The 25,427-nt window shown below is 37.2% G+C and overlaps 1 non-coding gene across 1 annotated transcript; it reads left to right on the forward strand.

The window, feature by feature from the left end:
- The first annotated feature begins 6,177 nt into the window (after window positions 1-6,177).
- Window positions 6,178-6,312, forward strand: LOC142441549 (small nucleolar RNA SNORA2/SNORA34 family). The gene has a single exon (XR_012782921.1). It is a non-coding gene; the product is annotated as a small nucleolar RNA SNORA2/SNORA34 family (small nucleolar RNA).
- The last annotated feature ends 19,115 nt before the right edge of the window (window positions 6,313-25,427 follow it).

Consider the following 25,427-nt stretch of genomic DNA (forward strand, 5'->3'; position numbering starts at 1 on the left):
TAAAGCACATCTGTACATTCTTTGCCCTAATCATTTTCTTTTTTTTCTCCTCTTTTCTTTTTTTACATTTTATTAGGGACTCATACAACTCTTATCACAATCCATACATATAAATACATCAATTGTATAAAGCACATCCATACATTCCCTGCCCAATCATTCTCAAAGCATTTGCTTTCCACTTAAGCCCTTTGCATCAGGTCCTCTTTTTTTGCCCCTCTCTTCCCGCTCCCCCTCCCTCATGTGCCCTTGGTAATTTATACATCGTTATTTTGTCATATCTTGCGCTATCCATAGTCTCCCTCCCCCCCCCACTTCTCCTCCGTCCCTCTCCCAGGGAGGAGGTCACATGTGGATCCTTGTAATCAGTTCCCCCTTTCCAACCCACTCACCCTCCACTCTCCCAGCATCGCTCCTCACACCCTTGGTCCTGAAGTTATCATCCACCCTGGATTCCCTGTGCTTCCAGCCATCGTATGCACCAGTGTACAACCTCTGCCATATCCAGCCCTGCAAGGTAGAATTTGGATCATGGTAGTTGGGGGGAGGAAGCATCCAGGATCTGGGGGAAAGCTGTGTTCTTCATCGGTACTACCTCGCACCCTAATTAACCCATCTCCTCTCCTAAACCCCTCTATGAGGGGATCTCCATTGGCCGACAGTTGGGCCTTGGGTCTCCACTCTGCACTTCCACCTTCATTCAATATGGTATATATATATATGCATATACATATATATATACATGCACACACATACACACATACATATATACATATACACACATATATCTTTTTTTTTGCATGATACCTTATACCTGGTCCCTTTGGCACCTCATGATCACACTGGCCAGTGTACTTCTTCCATATGGGCTTTTTTGCTTCTGAACTAGATGGCCGCTTATTCATCTTCAAGCCTTTAAGACTCCAGACACTATCTCTTTTGATAGCTGGGCACCATCAGCTTTCTTCACCACATTTGCTTATGCACTCATTTGTCTTCAGCGATCCTGTCATGGAGGTGTGCAGTCAATGATATGAATTTTTGTTCTTTGATGCCTGATTCCTTCGGGACCACTCGATCGCACAGGCTGGTGTGTTCTTCCATGTGGACTTTGTTGCTTCTGAGCTAGATGGTCGCTTGTTTATCTTCAAGCCTTTAAGACCCCAGTCACTATCTCTTTTGATAGCTGGGCACCATCAGCTTTCTTCACCACATTTACTTGTTCACCCACTTTGGCTCCAGCCGTTGTGTCGGGAGAGTGAGCATCATAGAGTTCCAATTTAATAAAAGAAGGTATTCATGCATTGAGGGAGTGTTTGAGTAGAGGCCCAAGGTCCTTCCGCCACCTTAATACTTGACCTATAAATATAGACACATAGATCTATTTCCCCATCCTCCTATATATATTTGCATGTACACGTCTTTGTCTAGACCTCCATAAATTCCCTTTGACTCCTAGCTCTTTCCTCCATCTCCCTTGACTTTCCTGCCCTACTCCCATGCTTCGTCGCCACCTAGGCTAGAGTATACCTCTTCTCTAAGCAACCTTACCCTTGATCATTTCCCACCAGGCCTGCCACTCCCCACTCTCTACCATTTTGGGTCCCATGTTGTTCCCTTGTCCCTGTGTTTGTTAACACCACTTCCTTACCTCCTCTACCCCCCCCCCACCGCAAGTCCCCCAGAACTGTCGTTCCCGTTGTTTATCTGTCGGGCAGGGATCTGCATTTGGAAGAAGTGATACAGGAAGTTTCCCCTGGCACCAATTCCCATTTTTAGGATAAACAAAACTCAATCAAATGGGAGATTGAAACATATAGGGCAACAAGGTATGGATGGCCGCTCCCAGTACTCACGTAGACTCCTCATACTGACAGTGTCTGGAGTGCCATGCCATTGGTAACATGGATGATGGTATCAGTACAATCTGCTTATACCCCAAGGGGATGATTGACAAGAATGATTGACAAACGTTAGAAACTTTTGTTTCTATAGATTTTTGTTTTCCTAACCCTCACCTTGATCAGAAGAGGTCCAAGTTTCACATTCCAGTGCAAATAATTATTAGCTAGGAGATCTTAGACCAAAAACTTTACCTCCAAGAGACTCAACGTTCATAACTGAAAGAAACAAGAAACAACAAGCATTTGAGAACAACGTTAACATTTAGCAAAGATGATTTGTGAAGCATCCATCATAATCTTGACCTATAGGAGACTCTGTGACTTTTGGATTTGGTCAGTTTTCTCTTGTCTTTTCTCTTGCTTCCATTCTCCATTTCCTCTTATTTCTATTATTATTAGTAGTAATAATTACAGTAGTAGTAGTGATACCTATAGTTAGTTATTAAAAGTTATAGTAGTAGTGCTGATAGCTATAGTCAGTTAGATTAAGCTTACCTCTATTCTGCAGAACTCCTAGGCACAGCACTTTGGGGTCATTTTGTTTCTGATAATTGTGTACCCTAATTCCACAGTGCAAACATATTACTATTTTTAGAATCCTCATAGCATCAACAGTTTCAAGTTGTATCTTCTTAAATTAATTAGGGAAAAGTGCCAGGTTGCTTTTATAAAAGAAAAGCGACAGAATCTATTCCATCTGACTGTCTTTCTGTAGCCTATAATTTCAAATATGATCTGGCTTCTGCACAATTTGCTAAATGCATTCAGTGTCTTTTTAGAAACTGCTTTTTCTCCCTGTTCCTGGAAAAATACCAAGCGTGTGAAAACTTCAGGATCTCTACCATTGCAGTTCTCTGTCTTTTTCTCTCTTTTTACCTTCTCCCGCTAGGTAACATCTTTTCGCTCTTTCTTCCTTCAGTCTTTTCCCTCACCTTCAGCTTCTGGAACTTACAAAACTCTGCACAGATCTTACTACACATGCTTTCACTCCAGAACTGTCTTCCCTGTCCCCTGTCCATTTTAACTAAAGAAAGTGTCCCTTACTACAGAGAAATATAGCTAGATGATAGGTAGGTGGATAGATAGATAGATAGATAGATAGATAGATAGATAGACAGACAAAAAACACACACTAGATGAATGGAGCCCCTAACAGTCAAATAGTTACATGCATCCAATACTGTAATCAATAACAAAAATATATAACTTTAGATTGGTAAACAAATTTAGGAACCATATATTAAGGAGATACAAATCAAAAGAAAATGAGACACCACCCCTATGTTATAAGATCAATGATAAAATTTAAATAATAAGAAAACTGAAAACATTAGGAGAGTTGTGGGGGGCTTTCCATTGCTTATGAGGGAGTGAAATTTCAGTCACTGTAGAAAATAGTTTAGTGGTTCCTAAAAAGGTTGAACAAAGAACTTTTATTTACCTTTTACTAGGAAAAGATCCCAATATAAGAATGATACCCTGAAGAAGTAAGATAAATGGGAATTATGTTTCAAAGTTCATGGAAATATTTTTTACAATAGTCCACAGGTAGAAATGTCCTTCAATAGATGAATATTGTTGTTGATAGGGCCCTTTGAGTCAGTTAGTTCTAACCCACAGTGACCCGATGCACAGCAGAATGAAGCACTGCACTGGCCTGGGCCATCCTCACAATTGTCACTGAACTGATTGTTGCAGCCATGGTGTCAATCCATCTCTGTGAGGGCCTTTGGCTTCTTAAATGCCCCTATGCTCTAACAAGCATGCTGTACTTCTCCATGGACTGATCTCGCCTGACAGCATTTCTAAGACTGTAAAACAGATTCTAGACATCCTTGCCACTAAGCAGCTCTCAGGCTGATCTTCTTCCAAGAAATATTTGTTTGTCATTTTGGAAGTTCATGTTAGTCCACATGGTCCGCAGTGCTCAAATAGATATATAATAAGGAAGGAGAGACATAAATAATTTATAAACCATAATATTTGTATATTTTCACTTCTGAATAATAAGATTTGTGCATGCAGCCTGATGAACCATTGTGTTCCTAATTCCTGGAACTTTCTAATCCTTTGTAGAATAGGGTCTTTATGAGTTATTTAAACTTTAAAATTTATCTAAAATATTTAAGCACTGCTTACATAATGCACATTGGTATTTTGCTAAGAAAGCATCTTGGATTCATCCATTAACACTTATGTTTTCATATTGCTTTCAAAGAAATGACTGTTCTTTCATGTATAGAATACACACAGTCTCAAAAGTTACTGATACAGTGGGATTTTCTTTAAAACAAGGTTGCAAGTTTGATGTCTCCATAATGTCCCTATGAATGAAAACCATCTCGAGGGCACCTAATAGCAAAAGTGAGTCTGTATAGTAATATTTCCTTAGCGAGTATTTGAGAATGGGGTATTCTAACTCTTTCATCCCCTGAGCCACTAAGTGGATTTGGACCACCGTGATGTTATTTAGCAGCCAAGACTTAAACAAGATTTATATATATATAATTTGTGCATGTACTAAGTGATAAGGCATAGTAAATATGGAAATATTTATGATCATATAGAGAGCAATTTCTGCCAAACAGGGAATTTTACCCTTGCTCAATAATCTTTTTTTAACCTAGTGCACCTCAGAAATTTTTCACCTGAAAATTTTAAATGTTTTCCTAGAAAATCTCATTTATATAACAGAAAAACTGCTTGCAATAATGTCTAGCTCATGATAAATAATTCAAAGTTATTCATAGGTGTGGCGATTACTCTCCACACTAGGTAATTCAGTTTGGATTTCCCACTCTAGGGGGTGTGGCGAACATTTCACTAACTCTTGAAACCTTTGCTTCCTGATATTCCAGAAAGGGAAGCACTGGTTACAGATGGTTGGAGTGTCATTTTGAAATGAACAATTATGACACTAAGATAATTTTTAGCAAAAGTTCTTTACCATTTTTGTCTTTACCCAACACTGGAAACATCTACATATTTTATGCCTAACTCCAATCTCTCTCATCTCTTGATATCCGAAAAGAGTGAAAATTCCTTCCCCTTAGGACACTCTGCAGTAGGGTGAAGTCCATCTTTGCAGCTTTTGTGTCACGTCCTCTCACCAAGAGTGACACTTATTTATCAGTGATCTGGTCTGATCTTTTTTGCTTTTCCAGAGAAAACTGGGCTTTGAATGTATTTTCAACTCCAAAATAAATGTTTAAAATATATGTATAAATATATGTAAAATATTTTTCAATGCACAAAGACACATCTTATATAATTGTGCATATATTAATTATTTCTTTACATTTTGAACTGATAATGGCACATTTTATAGAGGTGAAATGAAAGGAGTTGGAAACATTCAAATTTATTCCTTATTTTCGAAATTACACTCATTACTGAGGCTCTCTGGGACAATATAGGTTTTAATGAGAGAAAAGGTTTTGCTCCATAGAACCTTGAAACTGTTTACTTATGTAACAATTTTCTCTAACAAAAAACATAGTCAAAAGTATACACCCTTTGATCTATGGGAGGAAAAATTCATTCAACAGTTGGTTTGAGAATATTGGGATTGACGAATAGTTCTAAATTCTCTAGCCAGAGAATTAGCTGAAGAACCCTGGACCCCAGCATTATGACACTAAATCACTTGCTTATTTGCTCCATAGGGAATTTTAAGGCACCAAAAAAATCATGTCTGCCTGAAATCAGCAAAAAAGTGGCTCAAAGTCTCTATATTAGTAGTATTACAAAAATTTATAAACTGCATAAGAGAGTCTTACTCAACCATCTGTCTTCAGTTGATTGTCACTCTACGTTTTTATTCATTTTATTGGGGCTCATACAAGTCATCACAATCCATACATACATCCATTGTGTCAAGCACATTTGTATATATGTTGCCATCATCATTCTTAAAACATTTGCTTTCTACTTGAGCCCTTGGTATCAGCTCATTTTCCCCTCCCTCCCTGCTCCCTCCTCCACCATGAACCATTGATAATTTAAAAATTATTATTATTTTGTCATGTCTTACATCATCTGACATCTCCCTTCACCACTTCTCCGCTATATGTCCACCAGGAAGAAGGTTATATGTAGATACTTGTAATCTGGTTCCCCTTTCTCCCTCACCTTGCCTCTAGCCTCCCAATATCGCCACTCTCGCCACTGGTCCTGAGGGGTTCATGTGTCCTGGATTCCCTGTGTTTCCAGCTCCTATCTGTACCAGCCAGATTTGTAAGGTAGAATTGGGATCATGGAAGTGGGGGGAGATTAGGCCCTGAATCAAGATCAATGGTTTGCAGTAGCTTTTGGTTTCAAACAGGAACCAAGAGCCATATCTTACTATGGTCTGTTGGCTATTCTATACCCCAGAGTGGAGTGGCCAGTTCAGTTGGAAGAAACATAGTCTATAGAATAAATGCCTTTTTGTTTGTTTATGTTTTAAATAAAAAGAGTGGGGGGAGGAAGCATTCAAAAACTAGAGGAAATTGTATATATCATCATTGCTACACTGCACTCTGACAGGCTCGGCTCCTCCCCACAACCCTTCTGCAAGGGGATGTCCAGTTTCCCACAGATGGGCCCTGGGTTCCCACTCTGTACTCCCCTTTATTCACAATGCTATGATTTTTTTTTTTTTTGGTCTTTGATGCCTAGTACCTGGTCCCTTCAACAACTTGTGATCTCACAGATTGCTGTGCTTCTTCCATGTGGGCTTTGTTGTTTCTCAGTTAGATGGCCCCTTGTTTATCTTCCAGCCTATAGGACCCAAAATTCTATATCTTTTGACAGTTGGGCACCATCAGCTTTCTTTACCGCATTGGTTTGTGCACCCGCTTTGTCATCAGCTATCCTGTTGGGGTAGGCTGATGTGCTTCTTCCATGTGGCACTTGTTGCTTAGCTAGATTTGTTGCTTGTGGTTGCTTACCCATAAATACATTACTTTAAGCACTAAAACTCTGAAATAAGAGTGGGTAGCCCACCTCCCCCCCCAAAAAAAACTTGGAAAAAGCCAGTAATTCCCTCTTAGTGCACCCAGTGGCATCTCTAGGGAAGGTTCCCTCTAGTCACAGTATATTTTTTCATAAAAGCTGTTTCACTCCAAACTCATACTTTGTGATGATCAATTTAAGAGAGAACAGCCCGAGCTGTGAAATTTTATTTCCTGTTTGGGAAAATGCCACATAAACTGTTGTGATGTTGAACACAGCTTACAAGGACAGCACTATGGGAAAAACTCAACAGTACAAGTGGATTTCTCATTTCAAAAATGGGTAAAATTTCGATTGATGACAAACCTTGTTTAGGTTAAATGTTGAAAATTTTGATGAAATTGTTGTCTTGTAGTGCATTTAGAGTTTGTTACACAGGGTCAGACTGTTAATCAAGCTCTCTGTTTAGAGTTTTTGTAAAGATCGCATAATCCTGTGCGATGAAAATGGCTTGATTTTTGGCAGATGGGGAGTGGTTTGCCAACACAGAAATACACCTGTTCACATAACCATCTCAGTGGGCCAGTTTGGGGCCAGCATGCCTCCTTTGACCCCATACCTTAATCACCTGACCTCGCTCTATGTGACTTCTTTTTGTTTCCATGAATGCAGAGGAAAGGATCGTGCTTTGACTACATAGGAAGGATGAAGAAGACAATGAGGGAGGTGCTGTCGGCTATCCAAACAGAAGAGTTTAGATGAGTTCGAAAAAATGTTTCCTGGAATGGAATCACAGATTTGACAAATGTATTTAGTGTAATGGGGAGAGAATGGCCTTGAAAAAAATCTGTTTGGGGGGTACCCCCATCTGTATCTTATTTCTGAAAATAGGTGATACTCCTGGAAGGCTATATAATTAGGAAGATGCAGAAAGTGAGTATGAGCATGTAGCACTAGGCTGCCACTTCCTTCTCAACTTCTAAAAGAAGTGAATGAAATCTCAGCAAATTGAGATGCCAACTCTTCCTGGGTGAAAATTATAAAAAACTTGTGTATGTAAACCCAGAGTTCAGATCTCTGGGTTTTTAAGTGGATTTTAATTGCCACCGATTCATTTCTTCCGCATCCAGAAACCTTAGGCATATTCCTTTTGTTGTTGTTTGCAAAATGTTTTATGACAGATAGAGGCTCTCACTTAAAAGAGGATAAAATAAAAAGTGAAAACCTACTCAATCCTCTTCTGTTCCAAAAGCAAAATCCCCCTTGGCAGTTTTGTGTGTCTGAAATATATATCATTTCACACATATTTTATACCTATAACATGTATTTTTACAACTCAGAAATCAGAATATTCTAGCGTTTGCTTTTTGATTCAACAATACATTGCAAATATAATTTTCAGGTCAAGAGGAAAAGATTTATTTCACTTAAAAATTCTACATATCATTTCAAGATGTGGCTTTCCTAAAATTTATTATACCATTCTACTCTTTTGAACATTTAAAATGCTTTTAATTTAAACACAATGACAAATTATCCTACAATAAATTTCCATTTCCAAAAACACATTATACTTGTATTAAAATTGCTATAGAATATATTTCTAGATATAGGATTATTGATTTAAATTTTGTATAGAGGTATTATTCCAGATATATGAACAGATTGACTTCAATTTTTGTTATCAACTTTGTGCCACTTTACATAAATTTCAAACTCTGATTTTAAATCTTGCAATACTGAATATTATCACATATTTTAAAATTTGATCATGATATATTCTTTCACTTTTCACTTCTGTAATCAGATTTGTGGCTTTGAATGTGTTCAAAGGGTATTAACCATTAGCAAAATTTTCTTACAACTGCTTTTATCATGAGTAGTCATTTTTGTGGGGTTTTTAATGAAATTTTATTAATGATTTCTAAGACATTATTGTAAAATCCTTCAACAAGCACCATTTTCACTTATAGGTAGACATAATTATTAATTTTACTTTTGGTGTCATAATCCTGCTCCCTGTGTTAAATAATCAATAGCATCCTAAATATTTTGAGTACTAACTTTCCAAATAAAATTATCTCCTACATGCGTAGTGTCTCTGCAGGCTCTTCACCTGTTCCATATCTCTAACATGAGTGTACCACTCTGCTTTAATTTCCCGAGTTACGGTGGTGGGTGTCATCAATGGCTTCTGACTCATATGACCCCATCCACAAGAGACGGAAACAGAATCCAGTCCTATAGCACCCTCCCCTCTCCGTGTTTGAGCCCATCATTGCAGCCATTATGTCAATTCATCTGTTATAACTTATTTTTTTAACTGTGGTGAGAATTGTATCATTTTCTTTTCAAAACCATTTTTATTGTGAGCTAATACATATTTCATATCATCCCATAATTCAGTCACATCAAGCAGTATTGTACGATTGCTACCACAAACAGTTTCAAAACATTCTTTCCTTCCTGAGCACTTTTATGTCAGCTCACTTTCACCCTCCGCCCCCCACCCCACTGGACCCTCCAGAAACCCTTGTTTCACTTGCTGTCTCTATAGGGTCATTAATCCTGGATGTCCTGCATTGAAACCAGACAACCATATAACAAATTTAAGAGGGTGACCGTCAATGACATAACACATGTGAGATAAACCCCAATATGAACAAACGAACAAAAATAAGGAAACTTGAAAACCAGATCAGGCCAAGTGTGCCCAATCAGAGGTGGGACATGTGACCAGGTTTAAATGGGACAGGTCAGGTATATCATTTTGGTGTTTTATAGTCATCTCTCCAATGCACTCTATTTTGGGGGGGCTGAGGGCGTTCTTTCAACTTTCCCTGATACTTTTAGTTTATCAATCATGGTGTTCTTCTCCAAGGACTGGTCACTTTTGATTCAATGCTCAAAGTAAATGAGATTTCTAAGGAACATGCTGGCTGAGCATTTTCTGGGAAATATTTTGTTCTTTCTTCTGGAAATCTATGGTAAATTTAATATTCTTCTACAACACAGTTAGTCAAACACATTAAGTGTTTTAGTCTTCCTTAATTATTGCCCACATGTATGCTTTTGTATCTGGAAGATCTACCTGGAACTATCTATTATTTCATTGATTTTTCCAAAAAAATATTTAAAGCTTTTATTCACGTTTTCTCTGTTGGAAGAGCATTGAATCAGTTTATTCAGTTCTAAAAAATAATCTGATTAGATTATTAGGACATTTGAAAATAAATTAGTTCTAAAAACATCAAAGAAATAAATACAAATTTTGAAGGTGTTTATGAGAAATTGAACCAGTACTTCTTTTGACTTTTGTCATTGATTCAAATATTCTGCTAATTTTTATAATAGCTAATTTGATATGGACTCAGAAGCTAATTAAATCAATGAGCTGGTTGTGGTAATTACATAATCTGGTGTCAGTTTGGGACTTGAGAGGATTAAAAGGTAAGAGGAGGTTCTAGTCTGTCAATCAGATGAGGCATGGCCTTCCTCTGAGAATTCTGGGAACCCTGGTATTTCCTACCTTGGAAGTAGGAGACACTTCTCTATCTCTACTTATTACCTGGGAGACACTCTACTGACAAGACACAAGGACCTGTCCTGATACAATCAGACCTCTGGAACCAGAGAAGTCATATAGAGACCCCTGCCAGTATTGAGATGCTTACAACACCACTGGATTCACCAGACTTCCAACCCACAGGCCAGTGATCCTTCTGCGTTCAGCATCATTGCAGGTATTTCGTGAGTCTGAACAGGACTTTATAGATTGGTATCAGACATATAGGCTAATATGGACTGGGCTGGGGTGTTTTCTCAATATTCCATTGCTCTTGTCTATAAACATCTTTCTTATACACATATGAGTGTCTGTGAATTTGTTTCTCTAGTCTACCTGGACTAACACATTAGTCAAATGTTGGTTATTAATTCTTTTTTTACATAAAAATGGGATAAGCAAGTGTTGTGTATGTTATTGAGAATTATTCATGTTCTACTTTTGTCTAACACTTGGTTGTCCCATGGCACCTGAGACACTGAGCACGAGGACTGTGCTTTTCTCTATGCCTGAATTAATGTGTTTCAGAAAAGGAGGATATGGAGCAACATTGGGGTACATAAAATTTCCAAAAGGGAAGAATAATGAGAGAATCCAGTTTTAAAAGTAAAAACACTTTCTCCACCATGTTCATGCGCTATAGTACAGGAGATATAATAGGTTCCAAACAAATTGCATATTAAGCAGCAATATATATATTCCATTTTTAGGTGTCTCTTAAGATTTTATCAAGAGATATAACAGTCCACCTTCCATCTTTATTTATTTAGTTGTTCTTACAAATGGCTCAGAATCAAATTAGATATTGATTCTAGGAAATGTAAGTAGAGGTAGCCAAATTTTATAATGGATTTTCTTTTTTTGTAATATATGGTCCTTCTTTAAACAGATCTAGGGAAGACATATGCTACTCTTTCCCAGCACATAACATGTTTCTGACCTCCTTAAGTCTTTCACATAGACTTTTTGACCCTTGACTGACCTTCACCAATCATGTTCCTTCAATGCCACAAGGCAATACTACTGAAATCACTGACTTGTTTGGGAGCCTGATAAGAATTTCTCTAGGCACTGAAATCATGATTTAAACATATAGCTGTCAGACTAACTTAGGATAGTTCGATCCAATAAATAACTAGCTTCCCTAGAGCTATCAAGTCTCTCAAAGTCACTGAAGAGTAACTTTAGTATTTTAATGTGGTTCACATAACCAGTAAAGAAGAATACAAACAGGTTTTCATTTTAGTTAGGCTGTTTTCTGACAGTTTCTGAATGCTAGGCTTTTCTATTTGGTAATTTAGGTAACAAGTCAGAATTTTAATTCATATTGGTCTACGTCTATATAAAGAATTCTAAGCCTCAAACTGTTTTGTTTAATAACAAATGTTATTTGTGTTTAAAATATTATTTCAGAAGATTGATAGTATTTATTTGCTTCATCATGGAGTGAATTTTTCTATTAAAATATTCCTACAAATAAATAAAATAACAAACATTGTAAGGAAGCAAGATCCATGGCTTGTGAATGGCACTTTTTCAATTTCAAAATTTTCGGAATCCATACTAAATAGCATGACATTCAATGTTTCTGACTGAATTTTATGAACTGATTCCTGATTCAGCAACACATAAAACTCTCCATGACTTTGTTAAAGGGCATCAAATGTAAGTTTTAATAGTCTCTTATTTATTCATTTTGGTCACTCTTCTTTCATATTCAGTTTTATTGTGATTTATAATATAAAATATCATTAAGCCTGCATTATGGTGTTGACATGCTTGAGCAGAAGTCACATGCAAAGATAATTCTTCATCTCTAACTGTGAGTTTATGATCAAGTTCTGCAGTATCTTCAGCCTTAAGTATTTTATGTCTATGTCCTACCACCTGCTGAGTCAAATTCCTCTGAAATAAGGAATTCACGCTTCTTGCCAAGACCAATATTTTCCTGCTCCAAACAGAAAATATATGATGGAGAGATAAACAAAACAAAACAGGTCAATCTGGTATTGAATTTCTTGGGGCTGGATGATTTGATTCAACTACAACTAAAAGGCTTCAATTGAATTGGTAGATATATATGCACAAGCTAAGCTGCAGTTTCTGCATTTGAAATTCTTAGACATATACAAAGAAAAGCTACATGGCATGACTGAATGCTATATTATAAATATTGTGTTGATAATAACCTTAGCTAGTCAACCTGAAATTTTAGATTTCTTAACCTGTGAGCATGCATTAAGGCACCCCTGGCTGTCTCAGATGGTTTAGCATTCTACAACTACTAAACCAAAGAGTGGCCATTTGAACCCATCCTGGTGCTCCTCAAAAGAAAACCCTGGTGAGCTACTTCCCAATGAGAACAGTAGCTGAAAAACAGGAACAGAAGTTCCACTCTGCCACATGTGGAGTTGATCCAGATGAACCAGAATGGTCTCCATAGCAACTAGCTTGTTTGGTTTCTTTTTGCATGAATTATCTCATATATGTTCTATGTTCAATGAAAGTATTCATTCTTTTTCACAAAATAAGGAACTGATGACATTCAGTGAAGTTAAGTGGTCAGGTAGTAATTGCCAGAGAATTTTTTTTAATGGTCCTAAATTTTACTTGCTGAAATGTTATATTTTGTTTGTTTCTTAAACTAAACAAATAAAACTATAATAAATACATTCATGGTTGCAATTATTTTAGTGATCAGAACTATCTTATAGTTCAAGTTTGTATGCTTATATTTAAGTCCTATCTCAATATGTGGAACCTTGGTTGGTGCATATGGACAAGCACTTTGTTACTAAGTGAAAAGTTGACGATTGGAACTAACCCAAATATAATTGGGAAAAAATTAATAGTCTTTAAATCTATAAGGAGTATAATACTACTCTACAATACATGAAGTCATCACAAGTTAAATCAACCCAACAGTTAATGAATTTGCTTTGAGTTTATCCTTGCACCGTTTCATTAATCTTTGCAGCATTTGATCTATCTGTATGGACACAACACTATTCTGAGGATGCGTATGCAAAGATTTTTGCGTATGAGGAAATTGTAAAGGTTCTGGTAACTTAAGAGTTACTCTAGTGGCAGTTAGATTTTATGTCAGCTGAAATGTATATGAACATATAGGGGTGGAATCCTACCTGCCAATTAGGTTGAAGTCTGTTGATGACTTCTTGTGGGCGTGGCCTTTTTAATAAGAGATAATCTGGAAAGTTCTCCCTCTCTCTACCCATCAATTTCCCTCTTGCTGGGACTCTGTGCTTTCTTCCATGGGCAGCCCCTTGTGAAATGCCGACCCAGGAGAACTTTTCAGCATCCTACCGTGTTTCCACCAACCTTGTGTCCATGAGCCTCTGCACCCATCAGCTGTGATCTTCTTGCATCCAGATTCACCTTCCTTCATCCTGAGCCTGCAGCTTTGAAGAAGAACTCAGCTAGCATTGGATGCATGAAATTTAGTTGTACTGACTGGGATGCTTTTTAAATATATACTTACTTCTTGGAATAAAGTTCCTTATTATACATGTTGTTTGTTGTTAGCTTATATTGATTCGGTTCCAACCCATAAGGACTCTCTGCCCAACAGAATGAGACATTGCCTAGTTCTACATCATCCTCACAATTGTGACTGTGCTTGATCCCATTGTTGCAGCCATGATGTCAGTCTCTTGTTGAGGGCCTTCCTCTTTAACTCTGCTCCTCTACTTGCCAAGCTTGATGTCTTTCCCCAGGGACTGGTCTCTCCTGACACATTGTACAAAGTATGTAAAATTTATATGAATCTCACTTATTTGGTTTTTTTAAAAATCTAGACAACTCAGGGTAACACAGTGTATGTTAATCTCATTTATGAAGGAGGGCATGCATTCAAAATATGTTGCAACAATACATGTACGGAAGCTGTCAGATATAAAGATAGATTCTTTATGGCTTGGGATGAGGGATGTTATTGCTGAGATCAGTTGAATCTTGGCTGAATGACGACAATACCAGAATTATGTTTACCTGTGTTTTATCGGTCTATGAAAAGGCATTCAACTGTGTGATGACTAACAAATGATAGATAATATTGTGAAAATGGAAATTCAAAAGGGTTTAATTGTGTTATTTAAAAACTTGTACATAGACTAAGAAATAGTCTTTTTAACAGAACAGAACACACTGAATAATTTAAAATAATAAGGTTTGTGTCAGGATGTTATCTTTCATCATATGTATTCCATGTGTATGCTGAAAAAATAATCTTAGACACTGGAGTGCATGAAAAATAATATACATTATGCATAAAGAATAATGTGCATCAGGCTAGGAGAAACTCCTTTAACCACCTGTGAAATGCTTGCTCAAAATTAAGAGGGCTTAAAATACTTACTGATGACAATCAAATAGAGGAAACCAAAAATCCTCACAATTGAACAAATAAGCAGCATTATGATGAACAGAATAAAATTAATGAAGTAGTTATGGATTTCATTTTACTTTAGTCTACAATCGGCATTCATGGAAGCAGCAGTCAATAAATCCAATGAAATATTGCAGTGGGTAAATCTGTGGCAAAAGGCCGCTTTAAACTTCTCAAACTGTCACTTTGAAGAGAAGAGTGTGCCTGGCTCCAACCAAGGTTTTTGCAATTGTCTCATATGTATGTGAAAGCTGGACAAAGCATGAAGATGTGTTGGGATTTATGCAGTTGGATTATATTGTTCCTGAAGAATATTGAATATACTTTGGACTTATAGATTAGATGAACAGACACATCTCTCTGGAAAGAAATTAATCAATAATATTCCTTACAAGCATGATAACAATACTTCATCTCATTTTCTTTGGATGCATTATTTGAGGGGACATGTCCCTGGAAAAGGAAAACATGCTTCATAAAGTAGTTGGTCAGCGAAATAGAGGAAGACCCGCAAGGAGATGAATGGACACAGTAGCTGTGACAAGGGACTCCATCAGAGCAACAACTGAAAGCGCATGACTGGCCATACCATCACTATGAATTGGCAAAATCTCAGAGCACCTAACACCCACATGCAGACTTGGAGTCCATCCTCCTATCCATTTTGATGAAATTTAAGAATAATCAGCTATATGTCTCAAAAAATTGCCACTGACTCTATGGCAGCTGCTGCAGTCTATGGAGATTCTAAGACTGAATGTAAGGAGTGACAAATAGGACATTTCTAAGTTGACCTGGACTCGATGGCAGTGAGTGTGTTTTTGGTTTTTCATGTACATGTGAAACTTGGACACTGAATTTGGAAGACCAATGAAAAATGAATGCTTTGTTCTGTTGTACCTAGGGTTACTATGAGTCAGAACCAACTTGACAGCACCTAACAATAAAATCTCTACTGGGTTTGTATGGGTCTTTTCCTACTAAAAATACACCGCTGACTTTGGCATGCCTCCCTGATAGATACAAATATCAAAGATCGCTAAATGATTAAGTGTCAAATGATTAAATATGTTAATATATGCTGGAGAACAAAAATAAAAGTAGTGACAAATAGAAACAATTTAAGTTTCTTTCGACACTTTGTTATAAATCTCTCAAAGGCAATTTTGTGCTGTCATCTTTTTAAGTAGTTGAAGTACATTACAAGTTTATATACTTTGATTTGTTCTCTTGATTATTCCATCATGTTGATTGATCGATATAATTTTTAATGCTGTGTCCTTTATTTGTCCAGAACAGTGGTTTCTGAGACAAACTTATGGGGAAAAGTCTTTATTAGTTTATCTTTTTTTTCACATAAAATTACATGTATGGATTTTGAGAAGAGTTGTAGGAGCCCCTAATAAGATTTTTTTAAAGTTATCATTTATCTGAAAGCTCTGTTGCTCCTCCAAAGCCGATATGCAGCTATACATATACACAATATGTGTAATACATGCTCTCTCGCTCTCTCTCTCTCACTCTCTCTCTCTCTATATATATGTATATATATATATATATATATATATATATATATATATATATATATATATATATATATATATATATATATATATATATCGACACTGAAGTTGGAAAACCCACAGGAAAATCTTAATGAATATTATGAACAAAATTTAAAAAGGTTTGAGAGATATTTTATGTGCATTGTAAATTATTACCAAAAATAATCTTATTAGTTCCATTTCCTACATTTACTTCCCGGGTATTAGTTACATTTGAGTATATCTGTGAACAATTATATCCAAAATGCAGCCACATCCACAAATGCTTTTTCATTTTGCCTCAAACACAATTGTAATAAACATAACATTTGGAAACTATTGGACAGATGGGAGATTAGTGTCTTAATTTTTTATCTTCTTTTATTCTAGTAAATCCCTACATTTCAAATCCTTTTCACAAATCCTATGGCCATTCAGGACATGATAAATTATTTTTTTAGGACTTGCTTTAATGTCTATATCATTTTGTGTGTTTTATGATTATGAACAAATATGTAAACCCAGCTGTCCAACAGGATAATGAGGCCACATTAAAGTCTTAAAATATTCTAAACTAGTCATGCTATACTCATGCCAAAAATCTTGCATAGGCTAAATATAGAGTTTTGGTTTCAATGTACCTATAATTTATTATCTTTGATAATTAATCATTGTAAATTGACTTCTTAAATCAGTTTGTTCTGCACATAGGCACAATAGATTTACTGATTAAATATCTATTCATTTTGTTGACATTACCAAAGAAAATATGCATACACAGGATTGGATTTAAAGGAGTTTACATATTGACTGTGTATACCTACACGGTTTAAATTTACTAAAACACATTACCATCCTGAATTCATTAATATTTCCATAACATTTAATTGTTGATACCCTCAATCACTAAATATATAATATAACACCTTTTGTAGAAAGGTTATAACATATTAAGAAAAACTAAACAAAACTCACTGCCATCAAGTTGATTCCACCTCAAAGACACCCTCATCGAAAAAATCTCATCGGAAAATCGCTACGGTTTTCCAAGACTGTTATTCCTAAGGAGTGGCTGATGGTTCCGAACTGCTAACTTTGTGGTTAGCAGTCTCACATGTAAGCAACCACCACCTACATGTTAAGAAGCCACATAGAATTTTTTAATGCCACCTAGATTCAAATTGCTGTTCTTAAGTTTACTGGGCAATTTAAATCATCTGAACACCTTTCTTCAAAGTTAGAAAATAATTTTATCTGGATTTTGAAAATTAATATTATTCATCTAGAAGCTTAGTTTCTTTCTTCTAACTGAATAAATCTGGGTTTTTCTTTCCAAACTGATGCATTTGACATCTGTGAAAATAAAAGGCTTTGGAAGAAAATAGGAAAATCTAGGTTAACCGTGAGTTGTTAATGAACTGAATCTGAGGAAAATTGGATACTGTCCTACTTACATTATTACTTAATCTTATAGCCTGTTTTCCACACGTCTAACTTTCCTTGGTGCCGGTGGATTGGACTCTACTTAAATCTTCTGGGAAACTGCGTAGTGTCACACACTTTCGGGGGAGACACTGACTAACTGTAGTAGCTGCTTTTGGAACACGCACCAGGTTGGCTAAAGTTTGATCATACACTCTTCGTAGTTTAGGGTACCTGAAAAAATGCTCTGCGTATAAGGCAGATATAGTGGGAGTTATAGTTCTTCTCATACTGTAGAAATAATAAAATGTGCCTACGATTAAGGAGTCATGGGAGCTAGCTCATCATAGTGTTTCTCTGGTCACTGAAAATTTTGTTTCCAGTATATCTTACACAAATTGTGAACAATAACCATAGCATGAGGAAGTGTTTGAACATACTTTAAATTACAGTCAGATACTGGAAGCAATAATAAGTGCGTGGTATGATAAAACAGATGCTTCATTGACTTTTTAGTGTATGTAATGGAAAAAAAGCTGTATTATCTACATTTTTTTCATTTATAATGCCACAATCAGTTTACAAGGTTTATTATCTCATTTTATCACTGCAGCATATTATTCAGAAGCCTTTACTGGCATACTCATGATTTTATCATGTTTTAGTTACTTCAGATGTGTATATTACCTAGGTTATGTTAAGGGTTCTACTGACTTTTTTGCAAAATCTTGGGAAAGATCACATAGTTTCTGTGATTTCGTAAAGTAGTAGGAGCAAACAATTTCTAAGCCTCTTTAAAGTAGCTAGCATCCATGATTCAAATACAATACAATTTTGTTTTTCTTTTAGCCTCGACAATATTTTCTAGGTGCAGAAATGCCAAGCTAGTTTTACAAACTGCCAAAAGTAATGTATCTCTGTATTCCATATGAAAAAATGTAAGGGATAAAAATACTCTATTAATATTCTATTAATTGGCATTTATTTTATTTTTACTTTCTGAGATATTATTTCAAAACAAATTACAAAAAATGGAGCAATCCTCTAGATAAACCAGTATACTTCATTTTAAACGATGGTCTGCATTATATTTAGCAAAAACATAAACGTGGGGTTAGCTCAGTGAGTATAATGAAAATAGTCGGTGCAAACAATCATTTATAATACATAATTTTAGGTATAATGTTTAATATCAATGTAGACATACATATGAAACACATATTGGTAGCCATATTATAACCATATCAGCCATTATAAACACATGCTAACATTACAATATATTTTCAGTGTTCATATTTGAGGTACAGATACAAATACAAAAACATATTCTAGGTCACAGCTGAGGCATATTTGATATTTCGTGATTTTTTTTACTTATCTCTTTTCCTTTATCCCAAGTGATTTTGTAAATGATTCATGCCACACTGAATAAATGAGAACACGCTTGCTATTTTTTTCTCATTCAGTTCACATTTAGTAGAAGAAAGTAAAAACATGTTTCCCCTATTAAATAGAGTCAGTACCACATCTTCAATTAGGTCAGGGCTTCCTGCCATTTAAAATTGACAGAAAATGCACCATGTGCCCGACTGTAACGCTGTAGACAGCACTATTAGGCTTCCCCAGGAATCCTGGTGCTTTGGTTGACCTCAAATACCTCTGCCAAAACTGGTGGTTTAGGAGGGTCGTGGCTAGTACCCTCCTGTGACTGAAGAAAAATAACACTCACTGTGACATAACAAGAGTGATCTTGACACTATTGGAATTTGAGTCACTTTATCATCAAAGGAATGATCTAGTAACTGTAATAAAATATATGTTCAGAAATAAGTATTTTGTGACTGATAAAAAGATGGTTCATCATCGATATAATTTCATGTATTCATGAGCTCACATAAGGAATGTGTATATAAGCTAACAGAGATGTAATTAAGAGAGTAAATTATGATTACAAATTATCTGGGTTCACATTTTAGTCCTGACACACTGACATTTAGAAGTTCTGTGATCCTCGTGGAGTTTCTTGATATCTTGAATAAATAAGTTATGTACTAATATATAAAACTGAGATGTTGATCCTATAGCTTATGTAGATTTGTTTTGGGAAGTAAATGGGCTTATTCATGAAAACAGCTTAGCATTTTGTTTGGCACCAAGTAGTTTACGAATAAATTTGTTTTTATTTCAAGGTTATCATTTTTTTCATGTAGTTCAATCGAGTGCACATACTCTGAAATGCTGTATTATTTGAGCGAGAGAAACATTACAAATGTCATACCATTTCTAATATTGCATATAACAAGATAATATAAAATATATTATTTTAGTGTCATTATTGCCCTAAATTTTATTACTTGGAAATCTAATGCTACCAATAATAACAGATTCATAACATAGAGATGTAGTTTTTAAATTAGCAACACGTTAAACAATCATATTTATGTATTGAAAAAAGAAATATTTCTAAGAAACTAGAAATTATACAAGATGATATGCTTACAGAATTTTCTAGTAAAAGTTAAATTACGAGTTTTTTTAAGAGATAGAGTATTAGTGTGGTTATCTTCATATTCTCACGACAGGTTCAACATTAATAAACTTTATTCCTGAAAAGTCATATGGTTAAGAAGTCACAAAAATGCTATGCCATTGTATCCTGTACATAGTCAGATAACACTTTTACTCTGAAGCAGAATATGATTAGCATATTCTCAGGCATCATTATTTAAATGATGTAGTTTAGGTGACTGTATGCAAAAGCGTGATCAGTAGTGATTTGACCACGTGTAATTCGGTACTAAAAAGAAGAAAACAAAATCACTGTCATCGAGATGATTCCCGTTTATGGCGACCCTGTGGGATAAATAGGAGACAATATTCTCAGTTTATGGAATAAAATTAAAGTAAGATGTGATAATGTATCTAGGAAAAGAAATTATTAATATATCACATTTTTATTACTATTGGTATTTGGGAAAATTATGGAATTACCTGTAAATTCACATATACATGGAAATAGTGTTTAAATATGTATCTCAGTCTTCCAAAACCTTATATGAAAATTATTTTTATTCTTAACGTTATTAAAATATAAATGCATTAAAATATTAATTAAAGTAATAATTAAACATGAATCAAAATTTCACATGGAAAAGTTACAATATTTCTTCAATGAAAATATTTTTAAATATATTGGCATATATTGTGTATGATCAACGTAATTATTAGCTAAAAACAAAAAATATGAATTAGAATTGGATGATCTTCAACTTTGCTTTCTGTTTTCTTCTAAAATAATCCCCCAATAATGCTTAACTTCAAAACTCAGAAGGAAAAAGTGCCCAAATCTTTGCTTCATCTTCAATCTTATCATTTTACTGGCCTGTCTTAAATTTACATCATGAAAGCTAATTGTTTAAGATCACATATGGGAAAGTGGAGCCCTTGAAGAAGCAATATAACCTGGAAGTGGTATAGAGAGGCCTTTTAGGTTTTTCCTTAGCCTAGCCAAGCTCCGCCCCTACTGAAGAGCTTGCTCAACTAGAACTTCTCTTGCCAAGAAAAAAAAAAGACCCCAGAGTTGACCAAAGTTATGCGATCTTACCCTCCAGAAATATTTCAGAGACCTCTTCTCTTCAGCAACTCCTACACAGTTGGACGAAGGTGCTGAATGGACAGCACCCAGGGTTTGGAGTTGCTTCTTTAATCCTTCCCAGGATAATTTCACCCACAGCCTCTCTGCTACACACAGCCATTCACAAAATCAGAGGAGGGAACCCGTGAACAACCCTAATTCGTTAGGCATTTAGTTAGACTGATGTTCAAACACACCCACTTTTCTTAAGTATCTAATTATTCGTGGGTGGAGGGCCACCAGGGAGGGTAAAAGAAGAGGGGAGGGGTAGTGGTACTAAAAGAGGGTTTTCTTCTTCCTCATGATTTATAAGAATATTCTCATCATCGTTGCTGTCCCATTTTCTTAATCCAGAGAATGATGGAGTTCAAGGCAAAAGAATGATTCAAGAAATGGAGATAGGACTCACCAGCCTAGAAAAGATCAGAACAATGTCTCTAAACTTCAATGCTCCTCTCCCTAGGAGCCCAGCATAATTCAGATGTACAGGTTTCTGTGTTCCCTGGTGTTCTAGATTACAGCACACACCAGCAAACAGTTGTGTCCAAAGATACGAGAAGGGAAGTGAGGGAAAAATGAAGAAAGAAATGGTCTGGAGCTTGTTCTTCCTGTCCTCTAAGCGAATGAAGGCGGGGGCTAAAACACTTCAATCCTGTGAACAGGCGAACAGACTCTAAACGCTGTAGCCAATCCCCCCAGACCTGATCTCTTCCCTACCACCCCTCATCATTCCTGACTCTGGGTGACGGCGATTTAGGCATACGTGTTGGAGTGTGTGTGAGGTGAATGCTAGAGGAGAGTGCGCTCTCCACATGGATAAGCCAGCATCTCCCTGTTTGATAGCTCGTGTTCATTCATATGTATGCCGTGGATAAATATTTGATCAAAGGTGCAAGAGTTAGACTGATCAGTGGGATTTTTAATGGGCACACCTTAAAACAGGGTGCTCCTAAATTGCAAGTGCGAAAAGATGGAAAGTGCAGTCCCTAAGCGTCTAGCCCCTTCTACCCATTCCATCCCTACCCTCACCTCCAAGCCGCGAGGTGGGAAAGCTTGCAGCAGATTGTGCTCGGTTTTGTGAGGTTGCAGCTAGAGGGAAGGGGATTAGGGACAGAGAAGTACAAGTTAAATTGTGCTGCACATAAAAAATGGGCGGATTGCTCTCCAGATCCAGAGGCTGGTACCACCTTCCTTTCTAAAATAAAATCTCTCTGGCATGAAGTCACCGCCTATTTCACATCCGGTTTGCCCTGGGACGTATTACTACTGTCTCGGCAAAGAGAAAGCTTTTGTTTTATAGCTGCAGATTTGGCTATTGGGGAGCAAATTTGGGTGGGAAATCTTCAGCAAAGGAGCACGCAGAGTCCATGTTGGCTCAGACCTAGTGAGTGCGAGGCGGCGCGAGGACGCCCCTCCGCCCGCCCGCCCGCCCGCCTGCTCGCTCGCTCGCGGCGCGCCCGGCTCGCAGACTCGCGCCGGCTCCGGGCTCCGCGACTCGCTCGCGCTCACTTTCCCCGGTCGGGAGCGAGCCGGTGCCCGGAGGGGGCTGGAGGTGAGTAAGGCTCCGGACCGCGACCCACAGAGCTTTAAACCTGGCTCGTCCTCGCTGGAGGCACGGAGACGCTGCAGGGAGGGGGAAAGGGAAAGGGGGAGCCGGGCAAGAGGCTGATCCCACAGCAGGTAGAAACAACGAATGTTTTTCTTTCTGGGTGAAAACCGCAGCGATGTGGAGCATTATTTTCAATCAATCTCTCTATCTCTCTCTCTCTCTCTCTCTCTCTCTCTCTCTCTCTCTCTCTCTCTCTCTCTCTCTCTCTCTCTCTCTCTCTCTCTCTCTCTTTCTCTCTCTCTCTCTCTCTCTCTCCCTCTCAGCTTTTCTTTCTCCCTTTCAAGGCGGATTTGGGTTTAGTCCGCGGGGTGGGTGGTGTCATGTTTTGGTCTTCTTTTGCAAAGGGGATCTGGGGGGTGAGGTGGGGAGGGGCGCTGGGGGCATCGTCGAAAGTTGAGACGCTGAGACTGGAAACCTGCCTCGCTGTTGCATCCCGGGGAAGGCGCTCTGTCCTGCTGGTTGAGAAAGAGAAGAAGTGCGGGGAGGCTCCTTCCATCCTGGGGACGCTGCTGAAATGCCCTCTGGTGTAGGGGTCTCTTTTATTCTGCACACGAAAAGCTCCACTTAATATTTGACACGGGTGGCATGGGGGCTATGGATGGGTACTTGGAGTGAGTGTGTGTGTGTGTGTGTGTGTGTGTGTGTGTGTGTTTTGAAGGTGGAGAGGCGGCAGCTTGAGATTTCTTTTAAACTATTATGTTTGTATTTGCAAGAAACTTTCTTACTCAACAACTGGAGTGCCATGAACGTTTCTCTCTCTCTCTCTCTCTCTCTCTCTCTCTCTCTCTCTCTCTCTCTCTCTCTTTAAAATGTCAGAAGAGGGCAAATAGGTAGGGTGCCTTATCCCCTCTGAAATCCCCCTGTTTTATAAAGAGCAACAGAAATTAGTAGGGTTAAGAGGCGGTATTTGCTTTCCAAAAAAATTATGTTAAAATTTTTTAAAGTATGTATATTGTACTTGTGAAATTTAGATACAATATTTTAACTTAACACTATTGCCCAATATTTCTTTTCATAATCAACTCATCTGTGTCAAAATTAGTCACTAAATTAAGTCAAACCCATGATGAAACTCACAGTTCTGATCTCCACATCATTTCACTCTGCGCACATTAATTATGTTTCATGCTTACATGCCTGTTTGTAATGGTTTTTTCACTGATTTAAATGGTCCCCAAGAGTGTGGCAAGCATTTGTGTAGATGTATTTAAAGGTATACTACATTGCACTACAGAGTGACTACTGAAAAATGTGCTTTAAAAGATTTGCAAGCCATTGATCATTAGCCCTAATAAGGGCTACACTCTCAGAGATGTGCTCACAAATCCATTAACATTTCCCAACTAGAATTAACTAGAGCACATTTAAAAAATATTAGCAGATCTGTTCTTAACCAGGTAGTGCTTTGGATTTCAAACAATGACACCACAAATAGATTGCAAATATTTTCTTTTTCAATTTAAATTTCCTAAGCCCTGCCCACCCCTCCATTCTTCCAGCAACCCACTACCTAATCTAAATCCAACAATCAGTTGGTGATTGATGGCACTTTACCTAAAGGGGGAAAAATCCTCTTATGCATGCAACGGAAAGCACTCAAGCTTCCATCTGTTTGAAATGAAACATTCTCTCCCAGCAACCTGGCAGAATTTGGAAGGCTTAAAGGATATATGTGGGAATGTCTGTGCTCATTTACGTGTGGTGTGGTTTGTGTGTGAGAGAAATCAGCACATGGCTTGATTGTAAATTGTGTCCTTTAGCCTCACAAAAACAATACAGAGCATATTTAACCGGCAATCATAAGCAGAGGATGTAAGCACGACTTCGGCATTCAACAGTGTGTTTCTTATGGTCTTAAAAGAGATGTATGCACTTGCTTCTAAAACCAAAGCATATCTAGAAATGAAAGATGGATTCTGCCATCGAAGCTTGTTAACTTATCCTTTCCCACCCCAGTACATGCTTTTCCTGTGATAGACACCAATTGAAAGGAATCCATTGCACAATTTGTTCACGGGGAATCAAATCAGAGAGGTCAAATATTTTCGATGACAGACAGCAAGTAGAGAGATAGCCAACTCTATGGGAAATGTAAAGCCTAGTGTAAAACAACTCACAGTTTTTATGTTGAAGAATATTCTCACCTGAAAGCATTTCAACTTGTATTCTTTTGCAGGAGAAATTAAGACACTGCTATATTTCTGAATGGAGAAGTGGAAGGGAGAGTGGAGAATGGATGGTCCAGGTTTCCATTGCTTCCAATGAGGTGTCATATCCCAGTGAGGTCATTTCCTGACTTCAAAGCCTTCATCTGAACTGCCTCAGTCGGCCCTAGTGGTTATAAGCTGATGTTTCTTGCCAGAGACATTGATCTCCACTTGTTCTACTTTTCAGCTGCACAAGCTCGCG

This window comes from Tenrec ecaudatus, chromosome 2 (genome assembly GCF_050624435.1).
Source record: "Tenrec ecaudatus isolate mTenEca1 chromosome 2, mTenEca1.hap1, whole genome shotgun sequence".
Taxonomy (NCBI): domain Eukaryota; kingdom Metazoa; phylum Chordata; class Mammalia; order Afrosoricida; family Tenrecidae; genus Tenrec; species Tenrec ecaudatus.